Source organism: Macaca nemestrina, chromosome 14, assembly GCF_043159975.1.
Source record: "Macaca nemestrina isolate mMacNem1 chromosome 14, mMacNem.hap1, whole genome shotgun sequence".
NCBI classification, from domain to species: domain Eukaryota; kingdom Metazoa; phylum Chordata; class Mammalia; order Primates; family Cercopithecidae; genus Macaca; species Macaca nemestrina.
This window is the reverse complement of record NC_092138.1, coordinates 3383448-3409563: the sequence shown is the minus strand read 5'-3', so window position 1 is coordinate 3409563 and position 26116 is coordinate 3383448. Positions and strand designations below refer to the sequence as shown.

General features: G+C 40.8%; 1 long non-coding RNA gene across 1 annotated transcript in view; it reads left to right on the top strand.

Moving 5' to 3' along the window:
- LOC105498902 (uncharacterized) overlaps positions 1-26116 on the top strand; it is a 279709-nt gene that overhangs the window by 215291 nt on the left and 38302 nt on the right. Inside the window, exon 6 of the long non-coding RNA XR_011612302.1 lies at positions 2868-2921. This is a non-coding gene — a long non-coding RNA (uncharacterized lncRNA). The remainder of the gene's footprint in view (positions 1-2867; positions 2922-26116) is intronic.

The following is a 26116-nucleotide window of genomic DNA, read 5'->3' as shown; positions in this document are numbered from 1 at the left end:
AGGGAGATGGCGCCACTGCAGTACAGCCTGGGTGACAGAGTGAGACCTCATCACAAAAAAAAGGGCTGTGGAGGAAAAAGATGGCCAAAATAACTCCCCAAACTGTTTGACACAGTTTGATCTATTTCTAACACCTGGTGGCATTTTTACGGCATAACCTTTAAAAAGTCATTCTAGAATATCTTAATAGATGTACACATCCCTCTGCCTAACTTTTTATAGATGCTATTTGCCTACACAGTGAATGACATTGTATTTCAGCAGAATTTATCATTCAACTTTTAAAAACAAAGCTCCTGCATTTACATCCATTTTCCATATCTCTATGTCATAAAGATAATGAATTTAATTAGACGATTTTCTTTCAAATGTGTGCAGCTTCCTTCCACTTCCAAGTCTGAAAGAGGACATTCTATTTTATAGACCACACCATTGCCAAAGAGTGGACGCTGGAGCAAGTGGAAGATTCCACATAGTTTTACTTGCGGTACTCTAGAGACTAGTGGCAAGTGTCTTGGAGATGGCATGATAATACAAATAACTAAATATTACCGAGTTGTCACTGTATATGGCACTACGTTAAATGTTTCATAGGCATCACTCCTCATCACAACCATTTTTAAAAAATAGCTTTATTGGGATATAATTCACATATCATACAATTCATGCATTTAAAGCATACAATCCAGTGGCTTTTAGTATGTTCAGGGGTTGTGCAGCCATCACCACACTTACTTTTAGGACATTTTCATCACCCAAAAAAGAAACCCCATGACCTTTAGTACTCTTTCCTCATTTCTCTCCTCGTTCCATCTATCCTCTCCTCACCATCCCTCGGCCCCAGGTGATTGCTTATCTTCTTTCCGTCTCTATACATTTGCTTTTTCTGGACATTTAACTATCTAAGTGTAATTATATATCTTTCAGCCAGTATCTTCCCATTGCCACCAACATCCCAGTCTCTGGTAACAACGATTTTACTTTCTACTTCTATGACATAAACTTTATTTATTTATTTATTTATTTTTGAGATGAAGTCTAGCTCCTGTCACACTGGAGTGCAGTGGTGCAATCTCGGCTCACTGTAACCTCCACCTCCCGGGTTCAAGTGATTCTTCTTCCTCAGCCTCCCAAGTAACTGGGATTACAGGCATGTGCCACCAAGCCTGGCTAACTTTTGTATTTTCAGTAGAGATAGGATTTTGCCATGTTGACTAGGCTGTTCTCAAACTCCTGACCTAGGGTGATCCACCCTCCTCGGCCTCCCAAAGTGCTAGGATTACAGGCGTGAGCCACCACACCCGGCCCAACTTTTAGATTCTACATATGAGTGAAATCATGCAATATTTCTCTTTCTTTGCCGAACTTATTTCACTTAACCTAATGTCCTCTGGGTTCATCGATGTTGTTGAACATAACAGGATTTCTCTGTGTTTTTTGGCTCAATAGTATTCCACTGCGTATATATACCACATCTGAAAAATCCATGTATTCATTGATGAACACTTAGGCTGATTGCATATCTTGGCTGTTGTAAGTAACACTGTAGTAAATGTGACGATGTCTCTTTGACATACTGATTTCATTTTCTTTCTATATATGCCCACGAGTGAGATTGCTGGGTCATATTCAAGATTTTGAGGAACCTCCATAATGTTTTTCGTAATGGCTCTTCTACTCTACAACACAACCCATTCTAAAATCTCAGTTTAAAGACGGGAATTATGGTGGATTAGCCATTCATCCATGGTCACTCAGCCAGCAAAGTTCAGAGCCGGGTCAGGAATATCACCTGTCCTCTGCCTCACCTTGAATCATTTCTTGTGTTGCCTTGCAGGGAGGGTGATGCCTGCCCCCTCATGTGTCAGTCTGTTAAGTCCAGTAGTGAAGGAAAGTGTTCACATGTCCATATGCATTGCAGATGAAGGGAGTATGGAAGCTTTGAGGGAGAAATTGCTCTCTTTCTTTCTGTCCTTTTTTTTTTTTTTTTGAGACGGGGTCTTGTTCTGTCGCCAGGCTGGAGTGCAGTGGCACAATCTCACCTCACTGCAACCTCTAACTCCCTGGTTCAAGAGATTCTCCTGCCTCAGCCTCCCAAGTAGCTGGGATTACAGGCACGCACCACCACGCCCAGCTAATTTTTGTATCTTTAGTAGAGATGGGGTTTCACCATGTTGGCCAAGATGGTTTCGATCTCCTGACCTCATGATCTGCCCACCTCGGCCTCCCAAAGTGTCTGTCCCTTCTTCATTCACCAGCCACAATGACACACAGAACATAGTGGGAGGAAAATAGTTTATATTTATTCCTAAGAAAAGAAACTTCTGTAACCATTCTAAATTTCCAGAAAAACTTATTGTGAGTGCTAAACTAATATTATCCTGACCTAGGACAAATTGCCAACTCCTAGGGGTGAGATTTATAGGAGAAAACCATGTCTACGCTTGAGGCGAGTGCTTAGTAGAGATACAATAGCCAGTTGCTATTATTTCAAGGTTTGTCTGTCTCTAAATATTGCCTGCTTAGGTCTGACTATGCTAAGATTAGTGATAATCTGCTCTGAATTAAAGGTTTAGATGCACTTTTCCCAGGATAAAATTAAGTTTGGGGACTTTCTCTTTTCCTGGGAGCAAAAACCTCAGAAACTAAGTGTGCCATATGCTGGAACATGGAAACATTCCAATAGCCAGAAGTAGAGGGAAGACAAAAATGGCTTCCCTAAAGCAAGGCAAATCAGAGACAGCCAGTCCTGTGGCCACCACTAATCACTTGTAAATGAACACTGCGACGTGTTTCAAAAGCCCTCATTCTGACTCTGCCTGATCTGTTACTGAAATGTTAATTATATGCCTAATCTTCTCTTGCAGGCAAAGGCAACAGAGTGGCTAAAAATGATAGCGGGTAAAAGTCTCCAAGGAGAGGTAAGGAGTAAATGGAGCTGGGAGGGAATGGTGTCTCTCAGGACAGAGCCTGGCTCATTGAAAGGGGATAGTCGTACCCTATAAGGGATACCTCCCAGTGTGATCAGGTCTTCTCTGATTTCTTTTTATGAAAAAGCAGAAATCTGATGTTTTTAAATGAGAAATTGGAGTTTTACAAGTTAGCAAAACTGTGCTGTGCTGGGAAAACAGAATAAACCTGAAGGCCAGAGGTGTGCTGGGGCAGTCATTTACAGAATCAGAGCAACTACTTAGCTAGAGCATCATGTGTTTTAATAAGAACAGGGACTACTGTGCTTGTAAATGTCTTTATGCCTTCTAAACGTCCTTTCTCCTCAAGTCTATAACGTGACATGGGATGGCAAAGTATTTTTTGGCAGGAACTATTGCGTTGAATATCTTAACCCATTTGTGTTGCTATAAAAAAATTCCTGTGCTGGGCGCGGTGGCTCACATCTGTAATCCCAGCACTTTGGGAGGCCGAGGTGGGTGGATCACAAGGTCAGGAGTTCAAGACCAGCCTGACCAAGATGGTGACACACCATCTCTACTAAAAATACACACACACAAATTAGCCGGGCACGGTGGTGGGCGCTTGTAATCCCAGCTACCCTGGAGGCTGAGGCAGAGAATTGCTTGAACACGGGAGGCAGAGGTTGCAGTGAGCTGATGTGGTGCCACTGCACTCCAGCCTGGGCGACAGAGCGAGACTGAGTCTCAAAAAAAAAAATTTCCTGAAACTTAAAAATGTATATTAAAAAAAGATTTTGCAGCCCATACAGGAAGAATGGCACCAGCATCTACTCAGCTTCTGCTGAATTCCTCAGGTTGCTTCCACACATGGCAGAAGGCAAAGGGAAGCCAGCGTGTAGTGAGATCACATAGTGAGAAAAGAGGCGAGAGAGGGGAAGGGGGCTCCAGGCTCTTCACAGCAACTAGCTTTCTTGGGAACTAACAGAGAGAGCGCATTCATCCCCTCTCCCCAGGGAGGCCAACAATCTTTTCATGAGGCGTCTGCTCCCATGACCCTAACGCCTCCCATTAGGCCCCACCTCCAACACTGGGATTCAAATTTCAACATGAGGTTTAGGAGACAAACATCCAGGCTATGTCACTGGATCCCTAATAGGCTGAAGTAATGTGTTAAAAATAAGTTGTAAATAATTACATGCAAAAACACGTAGCATTTTGGAAACTTTGCAAGATAATGAAAATATTTATCTGGATTTTAACTTAATTCACTCCATATTCTACACAAACATATTTTTAAAAGATAATAAAATAGTCGAGACATTAATATATGTTAGATAACCAATCTACATCCTCAAGAGCTAAGAAAGTGTTAAGTTGCCCTTTCTTAATAAAAACAAAATTTATGATGATAACTGGTTTTTTTGTTTGTTTGTTTGTTTGTTTGTTTATTGAGACAGAGTCTTGCTCTGTTGCCCAGGTTGTAGTGATCATGGCTCACTGCAGCCTTGACCTCCTGGGCTCGAGTGATTCTTCCACCTCAGCCTTTGGAGTAGCTGGGACTACAGGCACATGCCACCATATCTGGTTATTTTTTGTAGAGGTTGTGTTTTACCATGTTGCCCAGGCTGGTCTCAAACTCCTGGGCTCAAGCAATCTGCCTACCTTGACCTTCCAAGTGCTGGGCTTATAGCCTTGAGCCACTGTGCCTGGCCTATGACGATAACTTTTTAAAAGACAAAATTAGAACAAATTTTGTTATAGATGTAATTGGCTTCTATTTGTGATTCATGAATCAGGGGAGCCTTCATTCTGCAAAATAGGATGAGAGCTTCCACAGACAACGGAAGAACAGTAGGTTTTGTAAAATGAGAACAATTAAACAAAACAACAGACAAAAAGCTGATTGGTTAACATCAGGTTAATCCAGGTTAATTTGTTGTAAGGGTTAAAGCAGAGGGGAGTTCCTTTTTGCACTGACTCATGTAGACCGGAAGTTCCTGTCTTCAGAAAAAACTGCTCTGTTCTGGGACCTGTCTAGTTTCTTAAAGTTTCAGTTTGATTATGTGGCATTTAGCATAAGTGACTACATTTTTGTTGAGTCTGATCTACTGGGGCCTAGTGCAGGATCTCAGTCTAAAACAATGGCCTCCCATAATTTTTATTTAACATAGCACATGAATAAAAATGCGATTATTTAAAAAGTTATTATAATACATTTTGATAAATTTGGTCAAAGTCATATCTCAAATTTAATTATCAAATTATCTCAAATTTAATTGGTTGCAGTATATGTGTCATTTATTTCAAAAATCTTGGCCAACAGTGAAATGAAAACCTGTTCCACAAATCACAGTTTAGTTTATTTTCAAATTCAAATGTTACTTGCTTCACTGACTCTAACAAAAGTAAATGTTTCAAAATAATGCAAAAAAAAGAGGTTTGTAAAGTTGGTAAGAAAATATTTGCTGAGCAAATAATCAGATGTTTATTATCTTACCTATGTCATTTCTTATATATTTACATTCACATTGATTTGTATTAGCTATCAAGTTAATCATGTTAAAAAATGTGGTACCACAATGTTTTGATGTGTTTGATGTTGAAATTAATATTTAAAGATTTAAAAATTATGAGAGAGTATTCTGTGTTATTTCACACTTAACTGGTGATGTCTTAAAGATTTCTTGCTACAAACTAGTTTTAAAAGACATGAGTTTTATGGGCATTGCATGCATTGCATTGATAAAAGCAGCATTGCATAGGTATTTAACACCAGGCCATGATTGAAACGGCTTCAGAAGACATCATGATGAACTACATACGGAGTAATGGCAAGTTTACTATAAAATTAACATTCTCAGTTGTCACAAGAAATCTGACAGTCACTAAAATGGCAAGTACTGTGTTCTATTTGTGTCCTTTTCAAACATGATTGATAAGAATTTGTTACCTTATTAGCATGTCATAAGTAGACAGCAAAGTATGTTTTAAATTTGAAAATGATTGTTTTCTGCTCATGTTCTACTTTCAGCAATGTACACGGTGATAGTAATGAAAGCAGCCATGAGAATACTCTATTTTCTTCATAGTTAGCTGCCAAATACTTCTTTTTTTCTGTCCAGATCATACTTATATTGCTTTTGTGCCTTTGATCATAGTCATAAATTAATACACAGAGGAAGCAGGGCAGTGACAGCTGTACATTTTTCTACAGAAGATCAGCTATTAAATCAAGAACCAAGAGAACCATCTCAGCCTGGACACTGAGAACCGAAGCTACACCTTCCCACTGATATTAACATGATTTTATTATTCTATTGTTCCATTAGTATTACTTTTTGAGGACTGTCCTACCTCCAGAATGGTTTGATTTTTCATTATAGGAACTTCCCAAATGCTTTATCAACTCTTCAGGGGAAGGCATAGACCGAGTTTACAGCTTGAGTCTTTGAATCCTTCCCCACAAATCCTCACCTCGCTATTTTCGCTAAGCCCAGACTGTTGTATCATGATTCTCACACAATTCTAATCAAATCATCTCCTTCAGAGACCCATCTTAAACCAAACTTGCAATTCTCAGTAAATTCTAATCTCCCCTTCTCTCCTCTGAGACGCTGATAGCAATTTACAGAGGCTACACTCTCTCCCTTGCCACGGTGTATTTTCTATTGCCGCTGTAACAAATTACCACAAACAGTGTTGTAAACAATCCAGACTTGTTATCCTACAGTCCTCTTGGTCAGAAGTTCAACGTGGGTCTCACTGACCTAAAATCCAGGCATCAGCAGGGTAGAGGTTCTTCCTGCAGGCTCTTGGCTCCTGTGTCTTTGACTTTTCTAGAATCTAGAGGCTGCCTGCTGTCCTCAGTTCCTGGCCTCTTCCTCCATCTTCACAGTCAGCGGTGATAGGCTGGGAGGCCTTCTCATGCTGCCATCTCTTTGGTTCTTTCTCTTCTGCCTCCCTCTTCCACTTTTAAGAATTTGTGGTTAGCCCCATCTGGATAATCCAGGATAATCTCCTTATTTCAAAGTGAGTTAACAACTTTAATTCCATCTGTGGTCTTAATTTACATTTTTCATGTAAGTTCACATATTCACATATTCCAGAGATATGTGTGTGGACATCTTTGGGAGGTCAATTATTTTCCTGCCACATTGGTAAAGAAAAAACTTTGCAATAAGCCGGGTGCGGTGGCTCACACCTATAACCCAGCACTTTGGGAGGCTGAGGCGGGTAGATCACCTGAGGTCAGGAGTTCGAGACTAGCATGGCCAACATGGTGAAATCCCACCTCTACTAAAAATACAAAAAATTAGCCAGGTGTGGTGACACATGCCTGCAATCCCAGCTACTTGTGAAGCTGAGGCAGGAGAATTGCTTGAACCTGGGAGGCGGAGGTTGCAGTGAGCCGAGATCGCACCACTGCACTCCAGCCTAGGCAACAAGAGAGAAACTTTGTCTCAAAAAAACAAAAACAAAAACAAAAACAAAAAAACACTTTGCAATAAATAAGCAATCAGCTTTGTCTCATCAACACATTATGTTGGTGATATTTGGGGATACAGCTTTGATAAGCAATTAGCACCAACATGACCTACTTGCAGAAGCTTGTCATAGCTGTTATTCTAAATATGGTAATAGATGACTATAATAATTCAAGCCAAGAATTATGACATTTTAAATCCAGACACACTCTTACTCCTAAAATGTCCTCAAATGGACTTTAACATACAAATATTTTAATTAGATTCTTTTAAATTCTTAAGATTATATGATGTAACCCAAAAGTGGGGCTGAAATGTCAGGTGACAATAACACCCAAATGGAGATTTTACTCAGCACTTCCAGGCGCACCCCCTCAATATATACACACTCTTTACAAAAACATATTTGGAAGTGAATTCATTGTTCATAAGTAGTTGTGAATAGTTAGAAAATAGATTTTACACTTCACATTCAATAAAACTCCCACAGAATGTCAATTCTCATTATTCGTGGATTTTGTATTTTCAAATCCACCTTCTTGCTAAAATGTATTTGTATTTGCAAATTCACCCACCTGCTTAAATTTACTTGTAACCCCAAAATTCACACTCACAGCACCTTTGTTGTCATACACAGACCGGCCAAAAATTTCCCTTTCCCAGCTTGCACATACCCAGCTGACGCTGAACAAAACCATGCTCTGCCTTCTTGTTTCAGCTCTCATACTAAAATCAAGTGTCCTTTGCACAATCCATTTAGTGCCGTGGTTTTCATATTTTTGTGCTTTTTTGGTGATTTTGTTGTTCGCAATGGCCCCCAAGCATAGTGCTGAAGTGCTCTCAAAGCACAAAAAGGCCGTGATGTGCGTTATGGAGACACATGTAAGAAAAACTTTGTTCAGATATGACCTGTAGTGCCATTGGCTATCATTTCGATGCTGATGAATACATTTTATATATTAAATAAGGTGTCTTTAAACAGAAACACATAGAAAACAAGAGTATGTCTTGATCATTTGACGAAAATGTTGCAGCCAGAGGCTCACAAAAACGTCCCCTTACATTTTCCCAAGGAGCAACAATTTAGTACTTGCTAAATCGTTTAGTACTTGTTGGAGCTCTGAGAACCATATCCTCAAAAATGGCACTTTGACATGTTGAGTGCTTTGAATTAAATAAAATTGAAAGGCCTCAGAAGTAAGCCTCAGGACCAACATCTCTAACATCATCAGTCCCCTAACCCCGCCTTACTGTGTTAGTCTGTTCTCATGCTGCTGATAAAGACATACCCAAGACTGAGTTATTTATAAAGAAAAAGAGGGTTAATGGACTCAGTTCCACATGGCTGGGAAGGCCTTATAATCACAGTGGAAGGCAAAAGGCACATCTTACCTGGCGACAGACAAGAAAGAATGAGAATCAAGTGAAAGAGTTTTCCCCTTATAAAAACATCAGATCTCATAAGACTTAGTCTGTTCCAGGAGAACAATATGGGGGTAAGAGCCTCCATGATTCAACTATCTCCTACTGGGTCCCTCCCACAACATGTGGGAATTATGGGAGCTGCAATTCAAGATGAGATTTGTGTGGGGACATAGCCAAGCCATATCACCCACCATCCTCTTTCTTTCCTGAAGCAAGGAAGCAAGAAAGGAGGGGCTTTTGCTGAAGTTACCTCTTATCTGATCGAGTCTGATCAAGGGCGGTTTCTCCAGAAGAAATGCAGTGTTTTTGTTTGTTTTAATTTAGCCCAGTCAAATTGACACAAAGAAATGCAGTTGTTTTAAAACTTCCTCTCTAATCATATAACCAGGAAAGAATAACCACTAGAGAGGAGAAAATAAGTCATTACCATGTCCAGACAGACTTTTCACCTATCCTTCTGAGGGCAGCTCAGAGAGATTATGCGAAAGATTTTATCTGCATAATGACAACTTTTGTTTACAATGAAGTTCTGGTCTCACTTTTTCACAATTTGCTTGTACCTCCCCCAGAGCTCAGAGGATCTTTGTACCAGCCCTATGCATAAAATTCTATCTTCTCTACCTTCTCTACTTCTCAGCATTAGCAAAGGAATCTCATGATAACTGAATTCAACAGTAATTTATCTGATGCTATTTTCTTGGCTCTATGCTGGGCCCCGGGTACACAACAATGAAAACAATGTTCTCCTCTCCACTACCCAGGTTGCCTTCTCCTCTAAAGAGAACAATTGTCTGTGATTCACCAACAACAAGAACTTTTCTTTACCTACCTACCTAAAATATATAAACACAATTGACAACTTCAGGCATGTTCTTTCAACTGGAGGACAATTATCAATAGTTGTTCTATGTACTGATGAAAAGGCTGGTGGCAAGGTTGGCTGTGGCCTGGGCAGCAGGCTAGATGGGCCTCTCAGGAGGACTTGCCAGGTTGCAGTGCCCCAGAGCAATTTATGACATAAAATCTGTAATATTGGAGATGTAATTGTCACATCTTATAATTAAGATCAAATAACTGGATTCTCCTTTTGTCTGCAAATGATGATTGTGTTTGTCCACAGTAAAGCCGACCTGCATGTCAAGGAGCTCGATGATGGAATCCCAGTGCTGGCTTCCAGGGTGAGGGTCATTTTGGTTGCAGGCGAGGGTGATAGAATGTTGTCAAAAAGAGAGGAAAAACAAATTTTCAATTATGGCAAGTGCAAAAATCACATTTTTTTATTTTGAGGTTTAGCATTTCTCAAAATAATTACAATTACATACTTCTGTACTACGTACTTCTATCTCAAAGATTAGTTGGTTGGGTTTATCTAGGGCTTGAACACAATATCCTATCAACCTTGTTGTAATCCTTTCCATATTATTTGTATTGTTTTTACTCATTTAGCTCAGTTTCCATTGAAATGTTACCTTTACTCGTTATTGCTACCTCTAAATTTCCTGTCCTTGTTTTTATGAGAACAGTGTGTAGCTATGTTGCTACATTAGTACTATATAAAGAGCATTAAAAGATGTACTTATTTCACAAATTGTCAAAATATAAACAAAATATAAAGCAAAAGAGAATAGAGATAGATAAACATAGCTCTTAAGAGCTGTAGATACACTCTTTTTTGCCAAAGATTTCTATTTTTCATGGTAGATTTGGCGGGGGCAGGGAGGGGGGACATGTGCAGGTTTGTTACAAGGATATACTGCATGATGCTGAGGTTTGGGCTTCAACTGAACCCATCACCCAAATGTGAACATAGTACCCAGTAGGTAGTTTTTCACCCTTTGCCCCTTCCCTCTTCTCCCCTTCAGATTCTCCAGAACCTATTGTTTCCATCTTTGTGTCCATGTGTACCTAATGTTTAGCTTCCACTTGTAGGTAAGATCATGTGGTATAATATACTCTTAAATTGTTCAAAGACAAAGAATGCATCAAAAATACTTCCAAGTGCTTTGCCTGAGAGTTTTATCTGAGTGAAAATAGCTTTCTGGATTAATCCCAGGTTTATATGAGCTCCGGTTTGTTCTCTGTGGAGAAAAATCCTATCTCTCTGAGGTTTTTGTTTTTAACAATTCTCTTTTTTTTTTTTTTTGAGATGGAGTCTCACTCTGTCGCCCAGGCTGGAGTGCAATGGCGTGATGTCAGCTCACTGCAACTTCCGCCTCCCGAGTTAAAGCGATTCTCCTGCCTCAGCCTCCTGAGTAGCTGGGATTACAGGTGCACGCTACTATGCCCGGTTAATTTTGTATTTTTAGTAGAGATGGGGTTTCACCATGTTGGTCAGTCTGGTCTCGAACTCCTGACCTTGTGATCCACCCACCTTGGCCTCTCAAAATGCTGGGATTACAGGCATGAGCCACCATGCCCGGGTGTTTTTAACAATTCTCATTAATTTTTGTTGTACATGTAAAGATGAAATCATTTAAGAAGATTCATAATGACAAGATATCTGTAGAGCAAAACCAGAAAGGGTTCGGGCTTTATGACAGCAAAGGAAACAATTAGCAGATTGAAAAGGCAACCTATAAAATAGGAGAAAATATTTGCAAACTATTTATCTAATAAGGCGTTAATATCCAACATATATAAGGAAACCCTACAACTGAATAGCCAGAAACAAATAACCAGATTTTTTTTTTCTTTTTTTGAGATGGAGTCTCACTCTGTTACCCAGGCTGGAGTGCAGTGGTGAGATCTTGGCTCACAGCAAGCTCTGCCTCCCGGGTTCACGCCATTCTCCTGCCTCAGCCTCCCAAGTAGCTGGGACTACAGGCGCCTGCCACCACGCCTGGCTAATTTTTTGTATTTTTAGTAGAGATGGGGTTTCAAAGGTGTACAGTATTTGGATTGACACTTCTCTAAAACAATATCCAAGTAGCCAACACACATATGAAAAATACTCAATGTCACTAATCATCAGAGAAATGCAAATCAAAACCATAATGAGATATCACTTCCCACTGGTTAGGATGGCTGTTGTTAAAACAACAACAAAAAGATAACAAGTGTTAGCAAAGATGTGGAGAAATTGGAATCCTTGTACATTATTGGTGGGAATGTACAATGGTTCAGCCACTATAGAAAACAGTATGGAGGCTCCTCAAAAACATTAAAAATAGAACTATCATATGATCCAGCAATCCCACACTTGGTATTTATTCAAAAAATTAAAATCAAGATATTGAAGATACATTTGAACTGTCATGTTCACTGCAGCAGTACTCACAATAGCCAAGATGTAGAAGTCGCATAAAAACCCATCGACATATGAACAAATAAGGAAAATGTGGCATATACTTACAACAAAGTATTGTTGTCTGGAATGAAATCCTTCCATATGTGGCAACATGGATGAACCTTGATGACATTATGCTAAGCGAAATAAGCCAAAAGGAAAATACAGTGTGAGTCCATTATTATATGTCCAATATAAAATAACCCCATTCACAGAAGCACAGAGTGCAATGGGTTACCAGGCGCTGGGAGAAGTGGGAAATAGGGAGTTACTGTTTAACAGGTATAAAGCTTCAGGTGTGCAAGATGAATAAGTCCTAGAGATCTACTATGTACAATATTGTGCCTGTAGTTAAGAACACTATGTTGTATTCCTAAAAATTTAGGAGGGTAGCTCTCATGTTTTTATCCCAATTTTTAAAAATTAGATAAAAGGGAAAAGAAAAAGATCCTTGCACACGGACTTTTCTTCTTTCCATAATTTCGAAGTGCAAGCAAATTAATCTGGGATGATGACTTCTATCTCTCCTCAACTATAGTTTTACTTCTGCCTCAGGAGGATCTCCTATGAATTTCTGATAACCTAGTTTTCCTGTGTTTCTCCACTCAGAGGTTGTCCTAAAATCCTAGTTAATTTACATGCTTGAAATTGCTTGCATGGTTTTAAAATTTCAAATAAATAATACCTTTGATTGGACTCGTGGGCTTCTGATCAAACCCATAGACTTTCGTTCATCAAAACTAAACACTTCAGTAGATCCTAGAAAGACAGTGAAAAGTATCTGCAAGTATAAATATGATGCTGAATAATGTGTTTAAAATATATGAAGCTTTATTTATACACACATGTACATTTTTAGTATGAGGGTATCTCTGGCCTATTCACCTGAGGAAAAACATACCACCAGAAATGGAATTCCCTTTTGGTATCAGAGGTTAATATGTTGAATTCCATTGTTAGCTAACATTTTTCTAAAATGTACCAACCGGAAGTTTGTCTTATACTCTACTCCTTACTGCTCCAATCTTACACATATCGTTAGGAAAACAAATAAATGTCCAGTTTGTTTCTTTTCGTAAAAACATATGATAATCAAAACCTTTGGTCAATGTCTACTGCATCTCTTTATTTATTTCAAGACAACTTTTATGTAAATGATAATACTGAAAAGTTATGATATCCTTCAGCTAGTTGCAAAGAATAAAGAAAATACGCTACTCAAGGTTAATGATTTGTAACCCCTGAGCAGAGTCACAGTTTCTCTCTCTGTCTCTCTCTCTCACACACACACACACACACACACACACACACACACGCTTCAGAATCTTCAAAAACCACTTCCAATACAAACTAGGTATCTGAAGTAAAGAGATACTCATTTTGGCTGAGTAAAAGGCTAATTCATTTTGTGTTTTTCAACTCATTTTTTTGCTGAGACCAGCTTGGTCAGGGAGACCCTAACCCAGTGGCACTAGAGGAATTAAAGTCACACAGAAATATAGAGGTGTGAAGTGGGAAATCAGGGGTCTCACAGCCTTCAGAGCTGAGAGCCCCAAACAGAGATTTACCCACATACTTATTAACAGCAAACCAGTCATTAGCATTGTTTCTATAGATATTAAATTAACTAAAAGTATCCCTTATGGGAAATGAAGGGATGGGCTGAATTAAAGGAATAGGTTGGGCTAGTTAACTGCAGCAGGAACACGCCCTTAAAGACACAGATCGCTCATGCTTTTGTTTGTGGCTTAAGAATGCCTTTAGGTGGTTATCCACCCTGGGCAGGCCAGGTGTTCCTTGCCCTCATTCCCATAAACCCACAACCTTCCAGCTTGGACGTTAGGGCCATTATGAACATGTTACAGTGCCGCAGAGATTTTGTTTATGGCCAGTTTTTGGGGCCAGTTTTATGGCCGAATTTTGGGGGGCTTGCTCCCAACAATTTTTAGAGAAAGCTTTGAAATTACATTGCAAGTCATGTCCTTTGCAGCCCTGTCATAACCATGTCACCGTACTTTCAGCTTCTCAATTCCTTGGCAGGTCACATGCATTGTCATGTTGAATATCAGTATTTTAAAAGAATAGCTGTCAGCATCAGTGGCATCCTGAAAAACATGTACAAAGAAGCTCATATTACCCAGAAAAATCTCCCATTGTCTTTCATACTTCAGAAATAAAAAAGGAAAAGGAAAGGTAATTGTCCTTTAAGTATGCATTTGTATAGATGCCAGAGAAAGCAAATAAAATATGAAGCTATTTTGCAACTGACATGTTCTAAGTCAATATAATGGCATTATGCATTTTCTCAATTTGTTTAAATTGATTTTAAAAGTCACAAACATTTGAATCTATGGGTATGAATTTCATTCACATTATCTATCATATATAATGTAAAATATTTACATTCATGATTTTAAAAATCTTGTCTATTTTGTGTAGTTTTCTTTCAAAAATTTAATGTGTTGATTTTCTCACATCTTGTTAATGTACTTCTAAAAATTCATTTACCGAGTATACAATGAGTAAGCATCAAATTACATCTAAATAATCTGTTGATTGAACAGTTTCTCCTCATACACTACAGAACAATTAGGCAAAGTAGAAAAAATCTCTATGTCAAATATAAGTGATTTTTAAAAGTGATTACTAATCATAATAACATAAGAGCAATTGGAGCAGGGCCTTCAATATTGTCACATTTATGGCAATACAGTTATCTTTGTGTTATGAGTATCTTAGAATAGTAAGGTTTTTATATGAGAACTATTTTTACAATTTAGCTAATTATAAAATGTTTATTTTGAGATATTGTAAATTATTTTGGTATGTTCTTTTCTCTTTTTCATCTTGGTTAGTATTACTGTTAGATTGTAACAGCAATATTTATCCTCCATGGCATATAATATCTGCCATTCCAATCTTCCGAAGTGATGTTGTTGGGGTTCAGAACACAATATTCCAACAGATGGCACCTTGGCCTGCTGAATACTTTGAACTAAAGGAGACTGGAGGCCTCAGAAGCAAGGGCAAGGTCTCTGACCTTCTCCTGCCCTCCTGTCTCCCTCCCCTCTCATTACTCTGAAGCTGAAACTGGAATTCCTTTTCCCCAAGGCAAGTCACAGAAACTAGAGCCCCTCTTCCCCAAAGCAAATCATAAAACCTAGAAAAGTTGTTCTTTTCCTTCTCCCTTGAAGACTGTCTGTCCCACAGCAGGAGAAAGAAAAGCAGCGGAGAGGCCAAGAAGACAGGTCTTGCTGGGTTCTTTCTCAATCTATTACCACGAGATCATTCCTTTTTGTCCAATCAGATTTCCACATGGCTGTCCCTTCTTCATGAAGCCTAGGTATAAAAATAGACGATTTTCCCTGTGTCTTTGGTTCTTCATTTTTGAAGGTTCTTCTGACATGCAAAACTTTGGTTAAATTGATTTGCTATACTTTCCTTTAAACTGCCTTTTGTTATAGGAGTGCTGGTTGTGACCTTTCTGATGGGGAACTTTAGAAAGGTATCACCCCTTTCTGCCCTTATTGTATAAAGGGTAAACAGGTAATTGAGACACAGAACAATATCATAAAATTTCTTTTGTCCTTTAGACAAGGCCTTGACTTTTCCTCCATTGCGATTTTGATCGATTGCAAATAAAAATGGAACCTTATTCCACATATTTTAACATAAGACTATCCAACCATTGCTAGACTAAAAGCAGCGATCATGAAGCAGATTCTGCTAATTAGCTATTTCTATTTCATTAGAATTTTTTGCGTAGTTAACTGAGATTGTAACTGTAATTTTACTTTTTGTATTTAATATTTTAAAAGTAATTTAACTTTAATGTTGTACTCATTTCATAAAATGAATTAGAAAGCTTTTATCAGTTTTCAATTCTTCGGAGCAGTATAGACTGCACTAGAATTAACCTCTCTTTAATACAATTCTCTTAAAAAGTAGTGGCCACTTGGCCCGGTGCAGTGGCTCACGCCTGTAATCCCAGCACTTTGGGAGGCCCAGGCGGGCGGATCATGCGGTCAGGAGATGGAGACCATCCTGGCTAATATGATGAAACCCCGTCTCTACTAAAAATACAAAAAATGAGCTGGGCATGGTGACAGGCGCCTGTAGTCCCAGCCAGTCGGGAGGCTGAGGCAGGAGAATGGCGTGAACCCGGGAGGTGGAGCTTGCAGTGAGCAGATATCATGCCACTGCACTCCAGCCTGGGTGACAGAGCGAGACTCCGTCTCAAAAAAAAAAAAAAAAAAAAAAAGAAAGTAGTGGCCACCTAATATTCTGAAGGACTGACATTTTTCTTTGTCTTTTGCATAGGAAGTCCTATTTTTTATAGGATTCATTTTGTTAAATTATATTTTCTTGGAAAATTATATACTTTATTAAGATTATCAAACTAATTTGAATAACTAAGCTAAATAGATTCTTACAATTCTTTTAATTTCCTCATTAGCTCTTCTTTTTTCTGTTTCTTTGCTTTGTTTTGTTTTGTTTTGAGATGGAGTCTCGCTCTTGTCACCCAGGCTGGAGTGCCATGGCCGCATCTCTGCTCACTGCAACCTCCACCTCCTGGGTTCAAGCATTCTCCTGCCTCAGCCTCCCGAGTAGCTGGGATACAGGCACCCGCCACCACGCCCAGATAATTTTTGTATTTTTAGTAGAGACCGAGTTTCGCCATGTTGGCTAGGGTGGTCTCAAACTCCTGACCTCAGGTGATCCGCCCTCCTCAGCCTCCCAAAGTGCTGGGATTACAGTTGTGAGTCACCTCCCCGGGAAATCTTATCTAAAAAGTGGCAAGTGCTGGAAAAAGGGCCTGGGGCCTGGGGTGCAGGGGTGGTTCTTGTCACAGCCCCCAGGCTCCTGTCTCAGGGATGAAAGTGGCCGTCTCATTGGGATTCTTCTCTTGCCCTAAAGGGCTGCTTTTGGGAACTATCAATACTGGGGAGTGGGGGTGAAGCCGGACCTAGCTCAGGGTGAAGATTTCGGGGCACCGGGGCACTGAACACCCCGCCACACCCCAACATTGTCCTGGCTCTATCTCTTCCTCTTCTCCCGACCCCTTTTGCGCCGGGGCTGCGAGCTCCCCGAGTTCTGTGGTGACTAAATCGAGGCTGAGAAGGGAGGCTGCCCCCGCACCCTGTGGGTCAGTGCCCCTCCTCCAGGCTAGGAGAAGGTGGGGTCACGGCAGCCCAGCTGGGGGTTACTTTGGCAGGGGCTGCTGGAGCAGAAAGGCGTGGGTCTGAAACGCCCGGCAGGGTCTAAGGATCTTGTTGGACCCGCGTGGTGTCGGGTGGGCTGTGGGGTCCTACAGGGCAGCTCTGGGCTTTCATTTCTCTTGGGGTCGGGTGGGGATTAACTCAGCTATTCCCAGGGTAAGCCTGGGTCTCTAATTGGGCCCTGGGAGCCCTGTTAGGTCACCGGCATGGGGGATCAGTGAGGAAGGGGACTCCCCAGCTCCCCCGACTCCCAGTTGCCCCCCGTCCGCATTGCCTTGGAGACCCCAGGGGGAGGGGGCTGGGGGCTTCTGAGCCCCTGAGTCTAGCTTCACTTTCCCGTCGGGCTGTGGGAGGGGACTTTCACTTTCCTTTGTCTTTAGGGAGCGGACCCCACTTTCTTCTGGGATCTCAGGGCCGTTGACACACACCCCCTTTCCAGGAGCGAGTGGTGGGCATCTGGGTTCTCCCTGCCCCTTCCCGGGGCTGGCACCGTAGCAGCACAATCACCCCGGGAAGGGGGTGTCTTTCCGCCCCAAGACGCAATAGGGCCCCACTCGCAGAACAGCCTGGACCCTGTCCGCCTCCGCCCCCGGCCTCCAGGGCTCCTCTCCCCAGGACCCCTGCCCTGTGCCTGGGTCCCGCGCTGGGGGAAGAGCCTGCTGCCTATCTCTGTCTGCCTCAGGTCTGACTTTTGATGCCAAAATCTGAGTCCCTGGGGTGCCTGAGTCCCTGGGGTGCCTCAAACCCTGCGCACCAGGGTCTGCAGCAGCCACTGGGGCCTGGCTGCCCGCTGCATCTGGCTGCCCTGGAGGGGGCCACGGGGCCCCCTTGCACCCGCCCACCTCGGTGCCTGGGGAGGGGCAGCGCAGGGCCGCAGGCTGGGTGGTGTCTCTCCGGCTGCGTGTGTTGCACGTCGGTGTGCACGTGTGTGTTGGGAATCCTGTGCGTCGTGTCTGTGTGGGCGATCCGGCCTCCCGGCGGTGGGTGGAACTGGATTCTAACTCAGGGGACTTGGGCCTGCTGTTAACAACGATGATTGTAGGGACACGCGGGGGGGGGCGGGTGGTGGGCACGGAGCTGGGTCCCGGGCAGCCTGGCCGACACCAGGAGAAGGAAGTCACTGAAGGCAGTGGCCGCGGAAATGGGAGGGGGTCACAGGGGTTCTGTGGGGCCCGGTCCTGGGTACTGGGTAGGAAACCATGGTCTCCGGAGGTTCCTCCCTGCCTCAGGTGGCCCCGTTCAACCCCAGCCATGCCCATCTCCCACCACTGCCTGTCAGTAGGGGTTTAAAGTCGGGGTGGCTTTTTGGGGTACAGCTCAGCATCCCCCCTTATGCAGATTGGGATGGGGTCAGGCAGCTCCCTCAGCCACAAGGACCCTGGACGGGTTCGAGTTCACTTGGGGCCCTGTGGCCTAGCCGTGTACTGGGTGGGGACCCCACACTGAAGGCCAAGGGGGGCTCCCCCTGCTCTGAGATGTTGGGGGACAGGCAGCTTCTGGAACCTTTGGTGGGACCCATAAGTGGCTGTCAGGACAGGCAGGAGGGTGGGCATGAGGCACTGGGGACAGCCGGGGTCCTTGTTTAGGGTCATGCATCTGTACAGTTGAATTTCCTTTCTTTTATCATTTTGTTTACCCACTTTGTCCCTTTTTTCCCCCTAATTGTACTTTTGCATTTTTTTTTCTTGGCAAACGTAAACTCAGCCTTTCATTCATGACGTGTGAAATTTCAGTTTTTCTGGAGTTTGTAGGACAGCGTGGGGACCACACCTGAAACTTAGGTAATAGGAGAAAAAAAAATAAACTTAAAAAATAAATAAATAAAAAGACATAAAACAACTCTCTACCTCTGGCTGGGCCCAGCCTGTCTCACCCTGGCTGCAGCAGGGTGGCTGTAACAATTTCATTTCAGTTTTTGCAGAACATTCAGGTATTAAAAGGAAAAAAAAACCAAAAAACAAAAAAACAAAAACAAAAAAAAACAAAGAGACCAAAAAAAAAAGGTGTGATTTTGAAATTTAAAATAACACTGAAAGTTTACATTTTAAAATAACATTATCATGCAGATTGTATTTAAACTTCAGAAATATTTAAGATGATTGTAACCCTGTAAAGCTGATGAGATATTAACACAAGACAAAACACTTCTGACTTTTAACAGAAAAAAAGAGAAATTTCTTCTGTCAGATACCCTAAATCATCTCTGTCAAGTTCAAAGTTCGACAAATCTCTAGGGCAGGGGCAAAATGCTGCCAGTCTCTTTGCTAAAATATAACAAGAGTCACCTTTGCTCTGGTTCCCAACAAGTTCCTCATCTCCATCTGAGACCACCTCAGGCCTGGCCCTTATTGTTCATATCACTATCCGCATTTTTGCCAAAGCCATTCAACAAGTCTCTGGGAAGTTCCAAACTTTCCCACATTTTCCTGTCTTCTGAGCCCTATAAACTGTTCCAACCTCTGCCTTTTACCCAGTTCCAAAGTTGCTTCTGCATTTTTGGGTGTCTTTTCAGCAGCACCCCCCTCTAATGGTACCAGTTTACTGTATTAGTCTGTTTTCATGCTGCTGATAAAGACATACCCAAGACTGGGCAATTTACAAAAGAAAGAGGTTTATTGGACTTACAGTTCCATGTGACTGGGGAGGCCTCACAATCGTGGCAGAAAACAAGGAGGAGCAAGTCACATCTTACATGGATGGCAGCAGGCAAAAAGAGAGAGAGCTTGTGCAGGGGAACTCCTCTTTTTATTTTTATTTTATTTTTGTTGTGCATATATGTATATGTATTTATTTGTTTATTTTTTATTTTATTTTAAGTTCTGGGATACATGTACAGAACATGCAGGTTTGTTACAAAGGTATACATGTGCCATGATGTTTGGCTTCACCTATCAACCTGTCATCTAGTTTTTTAAGCCCTGCATGCATTAGGTATTTGTCCTAATGTTCTCCCTCCCCTTGCCCCTTACCACCGATAGGCCCTGGTATGTGATGTTCCCCTCCCTGTGTCCATGAGGACCTCCTCTTTTTAAAACCATCAGATCTTGTAAGACTTATTCACTATCACGAGAACAGCATGGGAAAGACTTGCTCCCATGATTCAATTACCTCCTATCAGGTCCCTCCCATAAAATGTGGGAATTCAAGATGAGATTTGGGTAGGGACACAGCCAAACCATATCAAATCCCTATAGTGAGTGGGTGGGTGGAGCTTATAATTACTGGATTGGAAGCTCATCAATCTCTTTTAAGATTTATATGTCATAATTTGTCCAGCATCTGAGTACTTTGTAGCATGAAATGCTTCATGTTACAATGAAGAATTAGTCTCACATATTATGGATGCTGTCCTCGTTTTCTTTTGCTGCATAATGAATTACCACAAACTCAGCTGCTTAAAATAATACAAATCTATTTTCTTACAGTTTTTGTAGATCAGTTGTCTGGGCACAACAATTTAGGCATTGTCTGAGGTAACTTAGGGTTTCTGAGTCATATTCCTCATTTTCTTCTGTCTTCTTTCCACTGCCTAATTATGAATCCACTCCTAGTCTCAATTATAAAATCTGTCTTTGTTTTCTGTTGCTGTACTGCCAATTACTACAAATTTAGCAGGTTCCAACTAAGCCATTTATGAATTCATAGTTTTGTAGGATAGAAATCTGGTGTGGTGAGGCCACGTGCAGTGGCTCATGCCTGTAATCCTAGCACTTTGGGAGGTTGAGGTGGGTGGATCACCTGAGGTCAGGAGTTCAAGACCAGCCTGGCCAAAGTGGTGAAACCCCATCTCTACTAAAAATACAGAAATCAGTCGGGTATGGTGGCGGGTGCCTGTAATCCCAGGTACTTGGGAGGCTGAGGCAGGAGAATTGCTTGAACCCAGGAGGTGGAGGCTGCTGTGAGCCGAGATCGTGTCATTGTACTCCAGCCTGGGCAACAGGAGCGAAACTCCGTCTCAAAAAAAAAAAAGAAATCTGGTATGGCTTGTTTGGGTTCTTTGCTCATCGTCTCACAAAGCTGAAATCAAGCTGCTGTGGGCTGTTTTCATTTGGAGGATTGAGCAAGGGAGAATCTGCTTCCAGTTTATCAGCACAATTAAGAGAATCCAATTCCTGTTTGCTCACAGGCTGTCCACTGAGGCCACTGTCACATCCTAGAGGATACTGTATTCCTTCAAAACTGCAATAGCATGTCAAATTCTTTGTGTTTTGAATCTCTGACTTCCTCTTTTGACATCAGCTGGAGAAAATTTTCTGCTTTGTAAGGGTTCATATGATAAGAAACTTCTCCCCATGTTAGGGTACATCCAGATAACCTCCTCATCAATGAATCAGGACCTTAATTACATCTGCAAAATCTCTTCACAGCAGTATCTATATTAGTGTTTGAAAAACTGGACGTAGGTGTGTATATAATAGGGTAGAGAATCTTGGCCATAGGCAGTGAGAGGAGGTATCTTAGAATTCTACTATAAAATTTTCTAAAATTTTCTCTTGAGTTGATTTAATACTATATTATTTTATTTTGGGGAGGGCAAAAGATATATAAAGTATTACAAATATTAATTTATTCAGAGTAAATTTGGAGTGCCATTAATTGTTCCTCATGGACTAAAAAGTTTAAAGCCCTGATGATAATCTCATTATAATAAACAACTTTGCAATATACTGAATTGGTCCACTGACCTTTGTTTCAATTCATATGTCTTCAAAAATTAATCCCTCAATGTAAAGTAAACAATCATCTTATAATAGTCTCAGCAGTCCAGAGAAATGGTGTAAATGGTGTGTAGACTTCAAGAAGAGCTGTGTGTGTCTTTGTGTGTGTTAATGTGTGATCACAAAACCTAGATATGTGTTAACATGATATATTATGGAAGAAAATTAATTTAAGGAAGTGAAATGGAAATGCAAACACAGAAACAAAAAGATGGAACTGTCCCCACAAATTTTAGAAATAGATTGTGTTCCAAACACCAAATAAAATCAAGTCACAGAAAGGAAGAAAAGATTAAATACACAAGTAAAATTTGCTGTTTTTCTCTCAGTCTCTATTTATTTTGCTTTCCACATGCTTTAGGTTGATCATTGTTTCCTTCACTCAGCAATGCAGAAGAGGTAGAGTGATAGGAAGAAATTACCACGTCAAATCATGAATAGACTGAAAACAGCTAGTGACTACTTTGCAAGTAGTTATTTGAAACTACTTGAAAATTAATTTAAGGAAGTGAGATGGAAATGCAAACACAGAAACAAAAAGATGGAACTGTCCCCACAAATTTTAGAAATAGATTGTGTTCCAAACACCAAATAAAATCAAGTCATATGGAATCAACCCAAATGTCCATCAGTGACAGACTGGATTAAGAAAATGTGGCACATATACACCATGGAATACTATGCAGCCATAAAAAAGGATGAGTTTGTGTCCTTTGTAGGGACATGGATGCAGCTGGAAACCATCATTCTTAGCAAACTATCACAAGAACAGAAAACCAAACACCGCATGTTCTCACTCATAGGTGGGAACTGAACAATGAGATCACTTGGACTCGGGAAGGGGAACATCACACATCGGGGCCTATCATGGGGAGGGGGGAGGGGGGAGGGGGGAGGGGGGAGGGATTGCATTGGGAGTTATAGCTGATGTAAATGACGAGTTGATGGGTGCTGACGAGTTGATGGGTGCAGCACAGCAACATGGCACAAGTATACATATGTAACAAACCTGCACGTTATGCACATGTACCCTAGAACTTAAAGTATAATAATAAGAAAAATAAAAATAAAAAAAAAGAATTAAAAAAAAAATCAAGTCATAGAAAGTAGTTTGAAGATTGCAGTGAGCCGAGACTGCGCCACTGCACTCCAGCCTGGGCAACAGAGCAGGACTCCATCTCAAAAAAAAAAAAAAAAAAAAAGAATTTGACTTAACCCTGATAATTCCTCTTGAACAGGGACATTGGGTGTTCTTCTTTTAATTCCTTAATCATGACTCATAGATTGAAAATGAGAAAGGCTTCTTCTTGATGGATAAAACACAGATCTTATAGCAACAAGAGGGAAGAACTATGGGCCAAATTTTCTTAGCTATGCTTGAATAACCTTGACAACTAATCACTTTTTATTTTATTTAAGAATTCCCAACCAGGAGTAAAAGTCCAAACCTGACTTATAAGGTATATAATTTAAAAAATAATACTATGAAATAACTTGGTACAAATAACAAAATGTTGAAGGTAGGCATGTTAAATCCACATTATCAGATTGGGTTTTAAAGAGAAGGAGAGCAGACATCAAGCATTTAGAAATCAATAGGATAAAGATTATTCTATTTTTATACCGTAATGCAAAGGAGGCAGAGTGATTTTAAGAACAGTGAAGTTAAAAGCAATTAACTTCGTAAAATAAAAAAATGAGATATATGTAAAAACAAACTTCAAAAATTACTTTAACATCATAATTTTAGATAAATTGAATCAGTGGCTTATTCTCAAAGGTATAGTAGAAAATGTGATGACTGTTAAGTAACTATCAAACAACTTTTTGTTTGACACAGTTGAAGTTAATACCATCTGTGTGCAAGAGACACCATTCCAGCCTTTCATTCATACATGCAGCTACTGCAAAGTTATATAAGGCATTTGTATTAGTCTGTTTTCATGCTGCTAATAAAGACATAACTGAGACTGGGAAATTTACAAAAGAAACAGGTTTAATGAACTTACAGTTCCACATGGCTGGGGAGGTCTCACAATCATAGTGGAAGGTAAAGAGGAGCAAGTCACATCTTACATGGATGGCAGCAGGCAAACAGAGAGAGAGCTTGTGCAGGAGAACTCCACCTTATAAAGCTATCAGATCTTGTGAGACTTACTCACTATCATGAGGACAGCATGGGAAATACCTGCCTGCATGATTCAATTACCTTCCATCAGGTCCCTCCCCTACAACACATAGAAATTCAAGATGAGATTTGGGTGGGTGTGAGAAACCTACTCATCCATCCAAACCCAAAGAATGGACTTAGAGGCATAAAGAACAGTAAAAGTGAGATTTAATAATGGTCTTGCAATAAGGCAGGTACATCTGGGGCAGTCACAACAAGTAATTTACCTTCTAGTATGCAAGTCCCTCCCCAAGTTCCTCATTGGTTGAGTACTATGGGGTTACAATTTTCCTGAACATCACCTAAGTTTCATTATCCCCTTCATAATGTTATATCCAGGTCCTCTTTCCCGCTTAAGTTTCAATTTCCTAATAATGAAACTTTTTTCCCTTTTATGGGCTGACCCCTCCTTTTCATTCTCTTTGCTTACTGTGGCCTTCTAGGTGCATCAGCTGTGCGGTTTGTTAAATTTGCAGGCTGGCTTCCAGTACTTAGATTTATCAAGCCTTGAAAATGGACCATTTAAAATGTTTCTCACAAAGTCCCTCCTCTTTTCTATTTACTTCCTTTGGTATTACTTTTATTTAAACTCTTTTGGTCTTTGAATCACTGGGGACACAGCCAAACCGTATCAGCATTTAAACACCATTTCCTTATTAGATAATCTGGATAATAAAACTCGCTCTTTCTACAATATGCCACATAAATGGAAGTATAGATGTAACACTGTCATTAAATATGTGAATTATATGTCATATTATTTTTTGAAAACATGTAACTTGTAGTGAAGTTAGTCCATCTCAGAGACGGCCCTGTTTAAGTATAATAAACTTCTAGGTATTCATTATATACTGTATTTTTTATGATCAAATCACTGATCAGATATTTGCCTTACTGATTTATTCTTCCATTTGACAAACAGATTTTGGGGCAAGTTCTTAGGTGTCGGTGTGATAGCAGTGAAGAAAATTCAGCCCTCGGGGGCCCTGCTGTCTAATTGGGAAGAGCACATCGGGGAACACACAGACATGGGAAGGTGCGGGGTTTTTAGAACTGAGAGACCCAATGGAGGCTCTCAGCAAAGTCATTTTTCAGGAAGTGGCATTTAAGCTGAGACCTAAATGATGATTTGTAGTTTGTCAAGGAAAGAAATCCAGAGAGGGGAGGGGAGACCACATAAGCAAAGACCTTGTGTCAGAAAAGAACTTTGTACCAGAGATGAATGGAGGATGAGAGTAGAAGTAAAGTTAGAAAAGCGGGGGCTAAGTCACTGAGGCCTGAGGCTGCACAGGGAGCTGGATGGTGTCTTTGGAGGAAACGAAGACAAAGAGGTTCAAAGCTGCTCAAAGGTCTTGCAGGAAAGTGATAAAGTCAGATTTGCATCTTTTAAAAGGTCATGTTAGCATCTTTTAAAAGGTCACTTATAGGAGTCTGCCCCAGTACTGCACTGGATATGCCACAATGATGAATGGCAAACACCACTTGGGCCTTATAGCCTGCACATCAAACTTGTAATACAGCATACTCTGCCGTGATGGGGATGGTACAAGATAGTTTATTATGGGAGGACATGAGAACCTACTTTGTCTTGAACATGAGATGGATATGTGGAGATGTCAGGAAAATTAACAGAAAGCAAGTGACTTCTTTACTGAGATCTGGAGAATGAATAAGAATCAGGTAGTAAGGAAATGATAGGTGGGTGTAAAGGGAATGTGGCAGGTGTCTGAGGTGGTATATGCAGAGCCCATGAAGCTAGAAAAATCACTCATGTTCAGAGCGAAAATTGATTCGGTGTTTCTGAATAGTTAAATGTTCTGCTCCATGAACTGCCTCAGAGTCTGGAAGGGGCATGGACTATGAGATGAGGTTGAAGATCAACTCGGGCGTAAAGAATTTGGG